The sequence below is a fragment of the Saccopteryx bilineata genome, chromosome 2, assembly GCF_036850765.1.
Source record: "Saccopteryx bilineata isolate mSacBil1 chromosome 2, mSacBil1_pri_phased_curated, whole genome shotgun sequence".
Lineage (NCBI taxonomy): Eukaryota > Metazoa > Chordata > Mammalia > Chiroptera > Emballonuridae > Saccopteryx > Saccopteryx bilineata.
This window is the reverse complement of record NC_089491.1, coordinates 329,353,930-329,368,037: the sequence shown is the minus strand read 5'-3', so window position 1 is coordinate 329,368,037 and position 14,108 is coordinate 329,353,930.

The following is a 14,108-nucleotide window of genomic DNA, read 5'->3' as shown; positions in this document are numbered from 1 at the left end:
TTCTCCTGCTGCACTCAGAGCAGAGTCGTTTAGAAGGAGGGAACCTTCAGGAATATAGTATTGAGTGTTAAGTCTAAGCTGCATTGCTCTCACCCACACTGCTGAGGACTCGCTGGAAGGCAGGCGGCGGCAAGACACGGAAGTGCAATCCTGTCAGCAGGGGTGGAAGCCGGGCCAGCCATAATAGAGGTCTGGCATGAGCTCAGTCTCACCAGGTGGGGGCGGAAGGGAAGCACAAAAGCGGTCCAACCCAGCTGCGGGCCTGGTGAGCAAGAGTGATCCCACCTGCAATCCAGCCCACAGGAAAAAGGAAAAAGCTGGGGAACTGCAGAGATCCATGGTTGAGAGCAGGCACGCAGCCCCAACTGGCCCACCAGAGCTGGGGTGTGCAGCAAGTGTGTGAGCGCAGCTCTGCCCGCAAGGGTGGACTGAAAACTGGGGAACAGGTGGAGACCCTCACTAAGCATAGGTGCACAGCCCTACCCCCAGTGCTGAGGTTTGTGGCCCTGGCATGGTGTGCAGCCCACCCACAGGGGCAGGGCAAAGGCTGAGGCTGGCAGAGGCTTGTAGACCCAGAGATGTGAACACAGCTCCTCCCATGGAGGAAAGGTGGAAATCACAGTGACTGCTGCAGTGGACCAGCCCCGGCAATGTCCATACCCAAACGCCTGAGCAGCAGCAGAGGGGGTGGTAGCCTGCAGACAGACAACACTTAGGGAACACAGAGGCCACACCCATTGGACTCCAGTGGCCACACCCTTCTTATACACAGAAAAATGGGAAGGCAGAGAAATGCAATGCAAATAAATCAAAAGAAATCCCCAGTAAAGGACTTTAATGAGTTAGATATAACCAAATTACCTGATGCAGAGTTTAAAATAATGATTGTTAGGATGCTCAAAGATCTTAGAATAACAATAAATGGACACACGAACATCTAAATAAAGAGATAGCAAGTATAAAAGAAGACATTGAAATAATAAAAAAGAATCAGTCAAAAATGACAAACACAATATTAGAAGTGAAGACCACAATAGAAGGAATAAAAGGAAGATGGATTAAGGGCCTGACCTGTGGTGGTGCAGTGGATAAAGCATCAACCTGGAAATGCTGAGGTCGCCGGTTCGAAACCCTGGGCTTGCCTGGTCAAGGCACATATGGGAGTTGATGCTTCCAGCTCCTCCCCCTCTTCTCTCTCTCTGTCTCTCCTCTTTCTCTGTCTCTCCCTCTCCTCTCTAAAAAACCTGAATAAATAAAAAAATAAAAATAATTTAAAGATGGATTAAGCAGAGGATTGAATCAGCAAGTTAGAGGACAAGATAAACAAAGGCACAGAAGCAGAGCAGCAAAAAGAAAAGAGACTCAAAAAATCTGAAGAAATTCTAAGAGAACTCTGTGACAACATGAAGAAAAATAACAGCACATCATAGGGTTCCTGAAGAAGAGAAAAAACAAGGAATAGAGAATCATAGCTGAAAACTTGTTCAATCAAATCATAGCTGAAAACTTCCTTAAATTGATGCAGCAAAAAGTCACACAAGTTCAAGAAGCACAGAGAATTTCATTAAAGATAAACCCAAAGTAATCTACACCAAGAGACATCATAATTAAAATACCAAAGCTAAGAGATGTAGAGAAAATACTAATAGCTGCTAGAGAAAAAAAGGTTATCTCCTACAAAGGAGCCCCCATTGGGTGGAGCACAGAGCGTATTCCTAGCAGCAGTGGCTGATGCAATGCTGTGAGAATACTCCAGCTCCCAAAACCCTCCTGGGCATACCCAGGAAGGGAGCTTGCCTGCTATAAGGAAGTGACTCAGTGCCAACCACACAGCTACCTAATCTTTTCGGCCATTGGCAATGAAGGACATGCTGTTACATCCTATTAGCTGAACCCATGTATATAAGCTAGTTTACTTCCTGAATAAAGTGGATCTGCATCACTGAACCTGGTCCCCGGAGTCGGGTCTTTGCGTCTCTGTCATCCTCACCCCTGGCAGGACTTGTCCACAACTGGTGTCCAATGTGGGGGACCTAACCAGCATCCAAGGGATGGGTGAGTGACCCTCTGCAATGGAAATCCTTCTCCCTCACTCTCAAGCCCTGCAGGCTTGAGTCCTGCACACCCTATTGCAGAGTAAGTGAGTTCAAGTTAGTGAAAAGGATCTTTGTACTTACTGAGAGATCCTCTCTGGTTTTAATCCTTGGCTCCAGGACATGCCTTTTTGGGACCCGATACTTGGGCCTGAGCTTTTCAGTGTGTCCGTTAGGCCAAAGTACTTGGGGGACAAACCTTCCCTCTCAGCCTCATTCCTGCCCTGCTAGTAATACATGCCTGCCTGACCAGTGTTCCTCCTGGACACCCTCCACCAGTGCCAAAGATATTGCAGGCTGCCTCTCTCTCTGGGGAGCCCTTACCTTCCTATTCACCCCCCTTCACTGAAGAGGAAAGTAGTTTAGCTTCTGAGTTTGACAAAATCGCAGCTGAGTGCACAGAAATGAAACCAACCAAATTGTTAACTGTGCTATCAGCTCTGCAGCCAGAAAAAGCAAAAGTCACTACTTCTGCATTCCCTGCCGGGGCTCTATGCCCCACCCCAGCCTCTCAGACACCATTTTCTACCCCAGCTTTAACTCCAACACATGTTTCTGCTGCAGACCCATGGGCCAGCATATATGCTCCCATGTGTCTTTTTTCTTTCTGTTTGTCTGTCTTGTCTATTTTTCTGCATCTCTTGCTCTCTCTTTCCCCCACCACCCTCATTGAAATGATGCTGGAAGGTCCCAGACATGGCACAGTGGTGGGGATCACACCCTCTTCTAACACAAGGGAGAGGTTATGCTTGTGTTTTTCAGCCAATTTGGATCCCAGGAACCCCCCAACCTGCTTGACAGGGTTTCTTGGGCACCCACTAAGTGACTCATTCTTCACCAGTCCAAAGTCACAGCCCTGGTCTCCTCCACACTGACTACACCTGAGGGTAGGAGGTCCTCAGCACTCCAGAAGAAGACCTCGTGGCAGGCGTGCATGCCCCATCACCTGGGGGGATGTGCAGGCTTTGGTGGGGCAGGCCCAAAGAATTGCCCCTGACAAGCCCCCAGGTCTCTGGTGCTCTGTTCTTGCTTGGGTGTGCTATGATGACCGCTGACTCTCAGATGCAGGCAAACCCCACATCTGGGCTGCTTTTCTCTACCCTGGCATTATTCTACCCATAAAGACAACAACAGCAAGCTGTCATACATCAAATCCAATTGGCCTTAATTAAAAGAGTAGGGGGAGATATGGGTAGAGCACAGAGCACATTCCTAGCAGCTGTGGCTGATGCAATGCTGTGAGAATACTCCAGCTCCCAGAATCCTCCTGGGCATACCCAGGAAGGAAGCATGCCCGCTATAAGGAAGTGACTTAGTGCCAACCATGCAACTCCCCAATCTTTTCAGCCATTGGCTATGAAGGACATGCTGTAACATCCTATTGGCTGAACCCATGTATATAAACTAGTTCACTTCCTGAATAAAGTGGATCTGTGTCACTGAACCTAGTCCCCAGAGTCGGGTCCTTGCTTCTCCATTGTCCTCACCCCTGGCGAGACTTGTCCACACCCCCATAAGGATTACATCTTATTTCTCAACAGAAACACTTGAGGACAGAAGAGAATGTCAAGAAATATTCAAAGTAATGCAGAACAAGAGCCTACAACCAAGACTACCTTCTCTAGCAAGGTGATCATTTAAAATTGAGAGAGAGCCTGACCAGGCAGTGGCGCACTGGATAGAGCATCAGACTGGGATGCGAAGGACCCAGGTTCGAGACCCTGAGGTCTCCAGCTTGAGCATGGGCTCATCTGGCTTGAGCAAAAAGCTCATGAGCTTGGACCCAAAGTGACTGACTGGAGCAAGGTGTTATTTGGTCTGCTAATGCCCATGGTCAAGGCACATATGAGAAAACAATCAATGAACAACTAAGGTGTCACAATAAAAAACTGATGATTGATGCTTCTCATCTCTCTCCATTCCTGTCCGTCTGTCCCTATCTATCCTTCTCTCTAACTCTCTCTCTCTGGGTCCCTTTAAAAAAACTGAAGGAGAAATAAAAAGCTTCCCAGGCAAAAAAACCTCAAGGAATTAATTACAACCAAACCAAGGCTGCAAGAAATGTTAAGGGGCCTGTTGTAAACAGATCAAAGGGGGAAAAGAGTATAGTAAAAGAGGAATATAGCTTTAAAGAATAAAATGGCAATAAACAACAACATATCAATAATAACCTTAAATGTAAATGGATTAAATGATCAAGTCAAAAGACATAGGGTAGCTGCATGAATAAGAAAACAGGACCCATACATATGCCGTCTACAAGAGACACACCTCAAAACAAAAGATGCACATAGACTGAAAGTAAAAGTATGGAAATAAATATTTCATGCAAATGGAAATGAAAAAAAAAGCTGGGATAGTAATACTTATACCAGACAAAATGGACTTTAAAACAAAGGCTCTAGTAAGAGATAAAGAAGGTCACTACATAATAATAAAGGGAGCAATCCAACAGGAAGATATAACCATTATAAATATCTATGCACTCAATATAAGAGCACCTAAATATATAAAGCAGACTTTGATGGATATAAAGGGTGATATCAATAGCAATACTATAATAGTACTGGATTTCAATACCCCACTAACATCACTAGATAGATCCTCAAGAAATAAAATTAACAAAGAAACAGCAGACTTAAAGGACACATTAGATCAACTGGATTTAATAGATATCTTTAGAACCTTTCACCCTAAAACAGCAGAATATACATTTTTTTCAAGTGCTCATGGTACATTCTCTAGGATAGACCACATGTTAGGGCACAAAAGTGGTCTCAACAAATTTAAGAAGATTGAAATCATATCAACCACTTTCTCTGATGACAATGGCATGAAACTAGAAATCAACCACAACATAAAAGCTGAAAAACATTCAAACACTCAGAAACTAAATAGCATGTTATTAAATAACAAATGGGTTAACAGTGAGATCAAAGAAGAAATAAAGAAATTTCTAAAAACAAATGATAATGCACATACAACAACTCAAAATTTATGGGACACAGAAAAAGCAGTACTGAGAGGGAAGTTCATAGCATTACAGGCATACCTTAAGAAGCTAAAAAAAGCTCAAAGAAACAACTAACCCTGCATCTAAAAGAACTAGAAAAAGAACAGCAAGTAAAGCCCAGAGGTAGTAGAAGGAAGGAAATACTAAAGATCAGAGTCGAAATAAATGACATAGAGGCTAAAGAAACAATACAGAAGATCTATGAAACCAAGATCTGGTTCTTTAAATAGGTCACAAGATTGATGAACTTTTAAACAGACTCAACAAGAAAAAAAGAGAGGGGACTCAAATAAATAATAGAAATGAGAGTGCAGAAATAACAACTGACACAACAGAAATACAAAGAATTGTAAGAAAATACTATGAAGAACTGTATGCCAAATAATTAGACAACCTAGATGAATGGACAAATTCCTTGAAACATGTAATCTTTTAAAAATCAATCTGGAAGAATCAGAAAACCTAAACAGACCAATTACAAAAATGAGATAGAAACAGTTATCAAAAATCTTCCAACAAACAAAAGCCCTGGGCCAGATGGCTTCACTGGTAAATTCTACCAAATATTCAAAAAATAACTAGCTCCTATCCTTCTCAAGCTATTTCAAAAAATTCAAGAGGAAGGAAGACTTCCAAGCTCCATTTATGAGATGAGCATAATTCTGATTCCAAAACCAGGCAAAGACAACACAAAAAAAGAAAATTATAGACCAATATCTCTGATGAATTTAGATGTTAAAATCCTTAACAAAATATTAGCAAACCAGATCCAGCAATATATGAAAAAAAAATCATACACCATGATCAAGTGGGATTTATTCTGTAGAGGCAAGGCTGGTACAATATTCGCAAATCAATCAATGTGATTCATCACATAAATAAAAGGAAGGAGAAAAACTACATGATAATTTCAATAGATGCAGGAAAAGCATTTGGTAAAACTCCAGCACCCATTCATGATCAAAACTCTCAGCAAAGTGGGAATACAGGGAACATACCTCAACATGATAAAGGCCATTTATGACAGACCCACAGCCAACATCATACTCAATGGGAAAAAATTAAAAGCAATTCCCTTAAGATCAGGAACAAAGCAGAGGTGCCCCCTTTCACCACTCTTATTCAACATAGTTCTGGAAGTCCTAGACACAGCAATCAGACAAGAAGAAGAAATAAAAGGCATCCAAATTGAAAAAAAAAAAAAGTAAAACTATCATTATTTGCAGATCATATAATATTGTACATAGAAAACCCTAAAGTCTCAGTCAAAAAACTTCTGGACCTAATAAATGAATTCAGCAAGGTGGCAGGATATAAAATTAATACTCAAAAATCAGAGGCATTTTTATACACCAACAATGAACTGTCAGAAAGAGAAATTAAGAAAAAAAATCCCCTTCACTTTTGCAACAAAAGAAAATAAAGCACCTAGGAGTAAATTTAACCAAGGAGATTAAAGATTTGTTCTCAGAAAATTATAAAACATTGATAAAAGAAATCAAGGAAGATACAAACAAGTGGAAGCATATACCATGTTCATGGATAGGAAGAATAAACATCGTTATAATTCTATATTACCCAAAGCAATTTATAAATTTAATGCAAAACCAATTAAAATACCAAAAACATTCTTCAAAGATATAGAACACATATTCCAAAAATTTATGTGGAAACAAAAAGAACAGAAATAGCCTCAGCAATCTTGAAAAGGAAGAATAAAATGGAAGGTATCAAACTTTCTGATATCAAGTTATACTACAAGGCCATTATACTTAAAATAGCTTGGTACTGGCATAAGAACAGGCATATAGATCAATGGAACAGAACAGAGAACCCAGAAATAACCCCATATCTTTATGGACAACTGATATTTGACAAAGGAGGTAAGAACATACAATGGAGTAAAGACAGCCTCTTCAACAAATGATGCTGGGAAAATTGGACAGCTACTTGCAAAAGAAATAAAACTAGACCACCAATTTACACCATTCACAAAAATAAACTCAAAATGGATAAGAGACTTAAATGTAAGCCATGAAACCATAAGCATCTTAGAAGAAAACATAAGCAGTAAGCTCTCCGACATCTCTGGCAACAATATATTTGCTGATTTATCTCCACGGGCAAGTGAAATAAAAGACAAGATAAACAAATGAGACTATATCAAACTAAAAAGGTTTTGCACAGGTAAAGACAATAAGAACAGAATAAAAAGACAAACTACACAATGGGAGAACATACTCGACAATACATCTGATAAAGGGTTAATAACCAAAATTTATAAAGAACTTGTAAAACTCAACACCAGGAAGACAAACAATCCAATCAAAAAATGGGCAAAAGAAATGAATAGACACTTCTCCAAAGAAGATATACAGATGGCCAATAGGCATATGAAAAAATGCCCAACATCACTAATCACTAGAGAAATGCAAATTAAAACCACAATGAGATATCACCTTACACCAGTCAGAATGGCACTCATCAACAAAACAACACAGAATAAGTGCTGGCGAGGATGTGGAGAAAAGGGAACCCTCCTGCACTGCTGGTGGAAACGTAGACTGTTGCAGCCACTGTGGAAAACAGTATGAAGATTCCTCAAAAAATTAAAAATCGAACTGCCTTTTGACCTAGACATCCCATTTTTAGGAATATACCCCAAGAACACCATATCACTGTTTCAAAAGGAGAAATGCACCCCCATGTTTATGGCAGCATTGTTCATAATAGCAAAGATCTGGAAACAGCCCTTATGTCTGTCAGTGGACTAGTGGGTTAATAAGCTGTGGTACATATATACAATGGAATACTATGGGGCCATAAAAAAGAAGGAAATCGCCTGACTGGCTGGTGGCGCAGCAGATAGAGCATTGGACTGTGATGCGGAAGACCCAGGTTCGAGACCCTGAGGTCACGAGCTTGAGCAAGGGCTCATCTGGTTTGAGCAAAAGCTCACCAGCTTGAGCCCAAGGTTGCTGGCTTGAGCAAGGGGTTACTCGGTCTGCTGAAGGCTGGCGGTCAAGGCACGTATGAGAAAGCAATCAATGAACAATTAAGGTGTTGCAATGCGCAACGAAAAACTAATGATTGATGCTTCTCGTCTCTCCGTTTCTGTCTGTCTGTCCCTGTCTATCCCTCTCTCTGTGGAAAAAAAAATTTAATTAAAAAAAAAAAGAAGGAAATCTTACATTTTGCAGCAACAAGGATGGACCTGGAAACTATTATGTTAAATGAAATAAGCCAGGCAGAGAAAGAAAAATACCATATGACCTCACTCATTTGAGGAATCCAATGAACAATGTGAACTGAGGAACAGAATTGAGACAGAGGAGGGATCCAAGGGACCAGAGGGAAAGAGGACAGAGGGAAAGGGGATGAGAAGAAGGGATAAACCTGAAGGGAAGTGGGGGAGGGTGCTATGAAAAGGGGGGCAAGGGAGATGTTGAGAGAAATATGGGGGAAAGGGGCATGCTTTCAGAGTGACACTAGAATCTATGTAAACACAATAAGTTAAAATTGATTTTATAAAAACACAAGATACCACTACAGTCCTGTTAGAATGGCCAAAATTTAGAACATTGACAACAGTTGGGATGTTGGTTGGGATGTAGAGCAACAAGAACTGTCATAAATTGCAGGGAGGTGGGGGGCGGAATGCAATGAATGAGAACAATTTGGAAAATAATTTGGCAGTTTTGTACAAAACTAAACATACTCTTATAATACAATCCAGAAATTGTGTTTTTTAGTATTCACTCAAAGGACTTAAAAACTTATGTCCACACAGAAACTTACACAAGGATATCTATGACAACTTTATTTATAATTGCCAAAACATGGAAGCAACTAAATTGTCCTTCAGTGGGTGAATGCTTGGATAAACTATGGTAAACATCCAAACAATGGAATATTAGTCAGCCTTTAAAATAAATCAGCTATCCAGCCATGAAGAGACATGGAGGAAACTCCAGTACATTTTATTAAGTGAAAGAAACCAATATGAACAGTCTTACAACTATATGACATTCTGGAAAAAGCAAATCTAAGGGGACAATAAATTGATCAGAGTTTTCTAGGGGTCCAGAGGGAAGGAAAGATAAACAGGCAGAGCACAGAGGATTTTTAGGGCAGGGAAACTATTCTGCATTATACTATAATAATGGATTCGTGTCATTATACATTTGTCAACACCCAGAGAACACACAACCTCAAGAATTAACCCTAATATGAACTATGGACTATGGGTGATAATGACATGTCAGTGTAGGTTCATCCATTGTGACAAGTCTACCAACCTGATGGCGGATGTCGACAGTGGACGAGACTGTGCAAGGTTAAAGGCAGGGTGTATATGGAAACTCTGCACTTTCTGCTCAATTTTCCTGTGAACTTAAAGATTCTTGAAAAAATGAGATCTATTCAAAGGGGAAGAAAGTTTTATATATACTATAATTGCGTTCACTGGAGCTATGTTTGCAATAAAGAAGAACAAAAAAGTACATATGTATGTATGTATAGATATGATCAATAAGTAGTTTGTTAAATATATAATATGTTATGGTAACTCTTTCAAATAATGTGAAAAAAAATGTTTTCCCAAGTTTTCATTCTTCTTTTTCTCTTGTTTGGCCATGAAAGTGTTCATAAGACAAAAGGCAGCTTTAAAGAGCTAATTATAGACTGACACCCGCCTGTCAGGTAAACATTCTGGGCTTCTCCCTGTAGCCACGCCTATCCCCACATCTGCCCTAGTGCCAGCAGCAGCCCAGGATTTGGGGGGAAGTACTTAGAGAATGGAGAGAGCAAAGCACACCTCCTTTTTCTCATAGTAGAGATATTCCCAACAGCTGTATACCAGCAAAAAAAGAAGAAAGTTAACTTTTTATTCAACTTTGACTTCACCGTTAGAAAACTAGAGACTAAAGTGTTAAAATCTGGTCATGGTGAGTAGGGATCTGTAGATGCATGCAGCTTTGAAGGGTTTGGTTTCATGTGCTTCAAAATGTTAGGTTATTCAATAGGTTGCAAATGGAAGGGTGGTGGTCTGAAACAGAAATGCGGAGACACCTGCTCCTTCCCTGTGGGAAGTGACAGGTGAGAGAGAAAATAGCCATTGGTTAAAAAGACTGGTGGGGGGGTGTGAAGAAAGGTCCTGGAAATGGATAGTAGAGGTGATTGCACACCAGTGTGAACATACTTAATGCCACTGAAGTGTATGGTTTAAAGTAATCAAAATGGTAATGTTATGTTTATTTCATCACAATGTTAAAAGACTTTAAAAAGAATGCTGAAGGGGAAGCAGAGGACAGCCAGTTTTCTGTTACAGCCAACAGGAGACTAAAGAGGCTTTCTAAAATGACAATTCAGAAAGGAGATGTGTGATCTTGGGGATTTTCTTGATTGCAGATTTTAAGTTACAGAGGACATAATGGGCAGGTTTGCCAGGAATGATGGGAATTTGGCTCTATGAGAGGGTATAGAGTGGAAAATACATGTGGTAAAAATAACTTGGGAGTTTGGGTTTTATGTGTTAAAAACAAGATGGAATGAGTTCTGATGGACTCCTTTAAAAGAATTTTATTTTTCAATTATAGTTTACATACAATATTATTTTGTTTCAGTTTCAGGTGTACAGATGAGTGGCTAGAATATTATATAATTTACAAAGTGATTGCCCCAATATTTCAAGTACCCACTTGGTACCATACACAGATATTACAATAGTATTGACTATATTAAAAGAAGGTAAATGATCAGTTCCAATTATAACCTCCTACTCGTCACTGGTGTCTTAGATATTTTGTAATGAGTATTAGGAAGAGAGGACATCATTTGCCAACAGTATTCAGAGTGCTGTTAGCCCCATTTCAGTTCTGTCAAGGACAGTGTCAAAGGTGAAAAAGATGTGGTGTTACCTCATCTTTTCGTTATACATGTGTTCAACTGAACATGGACTAATTAAGATGGTTTTAAAGATATATATGTGTGTGAATATAGGTATGAGTCCAGTTCATATGTAATTGGGGATTTCCTTCTTTCCTGTCAATGATAGCAAATCTTGTGACGTCTCCCACAGAGAAATATTTTTTTTACATATGATGATCTAGTAAAAAAAAAAAGAAAAAATCATATTGGAGTTCACAACTTTAAACCAGCAAAGGTTTCTATCCATATGATACAGGCTCTTATACATGTTGAGGGCATTCCAGGCAAAGATGAAAATTTCTCTCAAGGTATATGTTGTTTGCATAAAAGTTGGAGCCCCACTGAGGGCACCTAGAGTTAAGAAAATTCTTTACCTGCAGGTTATTTATGGTTTTGATTTCCTCAGAGAAAGAGAGAGGAATCACAGTTTTCTAAAAATAAAGAGATACATTGATTAAAACAAATTTGCCTTAGTAGAACATTTTGCTCAAATTCACCCATATTTCCAATATCTAATAAAATGACAAGCTAGGTCAAATTAAAATTATTTAAATTCCCCTACAAAAGGAAGTAATAAAAATTATGTTTAAAGCTTATGAAGTTTATAATTTCTTCATAAATAGTAGGAAAAATATTTCTCATACAGACTTTAATTTAGAGAAAAGAAATTACATGAACTGTTTAAGATAAACTGAGGCATATTAAAAAATTTGAAGAGTTTAATTGAGCAAAAATCGATTCAAATTCAGCTGCACCAAACCGGAAGACCGGAAGCAGTTAGGAGCATTTCACTGACAGGCATGAGGGGAGGGACTTTTATCCAGAAAAGGTGGGGGCCAAGCAAGGAAATTCTTGATTGGCTAAAGCTTACTACTTGCCTATTTCTGACTGGTTGTCCTTAAGTTTCATTTTTGTAATCTTGACTGCACAGCTCTGCCTGTTCTGACTCCCGCTGTCCTCCCCTATGGAAGGGAGGAGCTTTGAGACTCTTCTTTAAAAAAGTCACCCTTTCCTCTGGAAGTGAGAATAGATTACATTTATAATTTGTAAAATTGTTATGCTCAAGGCAAAAAAAAAAAATTTTAAATGCCAGGTGAGAATTTACTGATATAAAGAAATCAGTAGTGTCTCAGCTAATTCCAGGATCTTAATGCATTCTGGCTGCTGTAACAAAGCACCACAGACTGTGTGGCTGATAAACAGCAAGGTCACTTTCCACACTTCTGGAGGCTGAGAAGTCCACGGTCAGGAAGGATGCCAGCCTGGTCAGGTTGCGGTGGGCCCTCTCCGGGTTCCAGACTGCCCTCTTCTTCACCTGCTTGTTCTGTCTTCACAGGGGAAAATAAAGAAAAAAAAAGTTCTTCTCAGGTCTCTTTTATAATGGCACTAATCCCATTTATGAGGGCTTCACCCTCATGACCTAATTACTTCCCAAAAGGCTATACCACCTGATACCATACTCCCACCTCCAAATTCACACTCCCAGTATGAACTTGAGGAGACACAAATATTCAGTCCCTGGAGTCGAGGCTTATAAAGATTCTAACAGTTTACCATATTCACAGCACTGTGCTTGAATGTCCCCTATGCCCAAGCAGCTCCAAGTCTAACATGTGTGTAAGTGTGTGTGTGAGCATGAGTATGCATCTGTGTGTATATGCACACACATGTATGTGTGAGTGCACAGAATAGGGGTAGTGTGGGGAAATATTTATACTAATTAAAATATCAGGCAGAATGGCTTGAGAGCTAATATTTTTATTTTTAAAAGGAAACTGTTTTTGAATAAAATCAAAACACTGGGGAACAGTTTTTTTTTCACTTTCTGTTGCATGAGGTTTTAGAACTGTTTCGATATATTTCTACATCGCTGATTCCAACATCGCTGATTCCAAATCTGAAATCTGTTTTTTTGGTGCATGCTCTAGTTTTTATGCAATTTTAATTTCTTTTTGTTACAGTTAATGGCATGCATTGGTTTTTAAATTGGAGGTAAAGGGTAACGACTCTTAGAATAAACATAACCACAAGGCAATTAATGTTTCACAAACATCACTTTTACATAACTGCAGTTGTTTTTAAATGTAAAAAATTATTATCTGGGCTCTGGCCGGTTGGCTCAATGGTAGAGCGTCAGCCTGGCATGCAAGATTCCCGGGTTCGATTCCTGGCCAGGGCACACAGGAAAAGCACCCATCTGCTTCTCCATCCCTCCCCCTCTCCTTCCTCTCTGTCTCTCTCTTCCCCTCCCGCAGCCAAGGCTCCATTGGAGCAAAGTTTCCCCGGGCGCTGAGGATGGCTCTGGGTGCAACAAAGCGATGCCCCAGATAGACAGAGCATCGTCCCCTGGTGGACATGCCGGGTGGATCCCAGTTGGGCGCATGTGGCAGTCTGTCTGACTGCCTCCCCATTTCCAACTTCAGAAAAATACAAAAAAAAAATATATATATATATATATATATATATATATATATATATATATATAATCTGATAAAAACACCCTCTTATTTTGTTTTAAGATTGAATCATGGCTTTTTCGAGTAGGCGTAAATGTAAGAATAGTCCTGACACCTTCTGTTATGTTTGTGGCTGTTACACACTTCCATGTCTAAGGCGCAATATTTCATCATTTGTGACATGTGCATATATTGCCTATTTTCAAGTTCCCCTTGGCGATCATGACAAGAATTGGGCTCCTCATATTGTGTGTCATAATTGTGAGGAAATGCTTCATGACTGGACAAAAAAAAAAACGCAAAGGAATGCCTTTTGGTATTCCCATGGTTTGGTGTGAACCTAAGGACCAAAAGGCAAAGGAATGCCTTTTGGTATTCCCATGGTTTGGTGTGAACCTAAGGACCACAGCAGTGACTGTTATTTCTGTCTGATCCATACAAAGGGCATTGGCAAAAAAAAAAAACGGCATATGATCATATATCCTAATATTCCTTCAGCAGTATGACCTATCCCACACTCTGAGACAGTCCCGGTTCCAGTTTTCAGTGGTTTTATTTCTTCTAAGAATGAAGGAAGTGAACATGGTGATCAAGTGTATTTTGATTACATGCATGAGG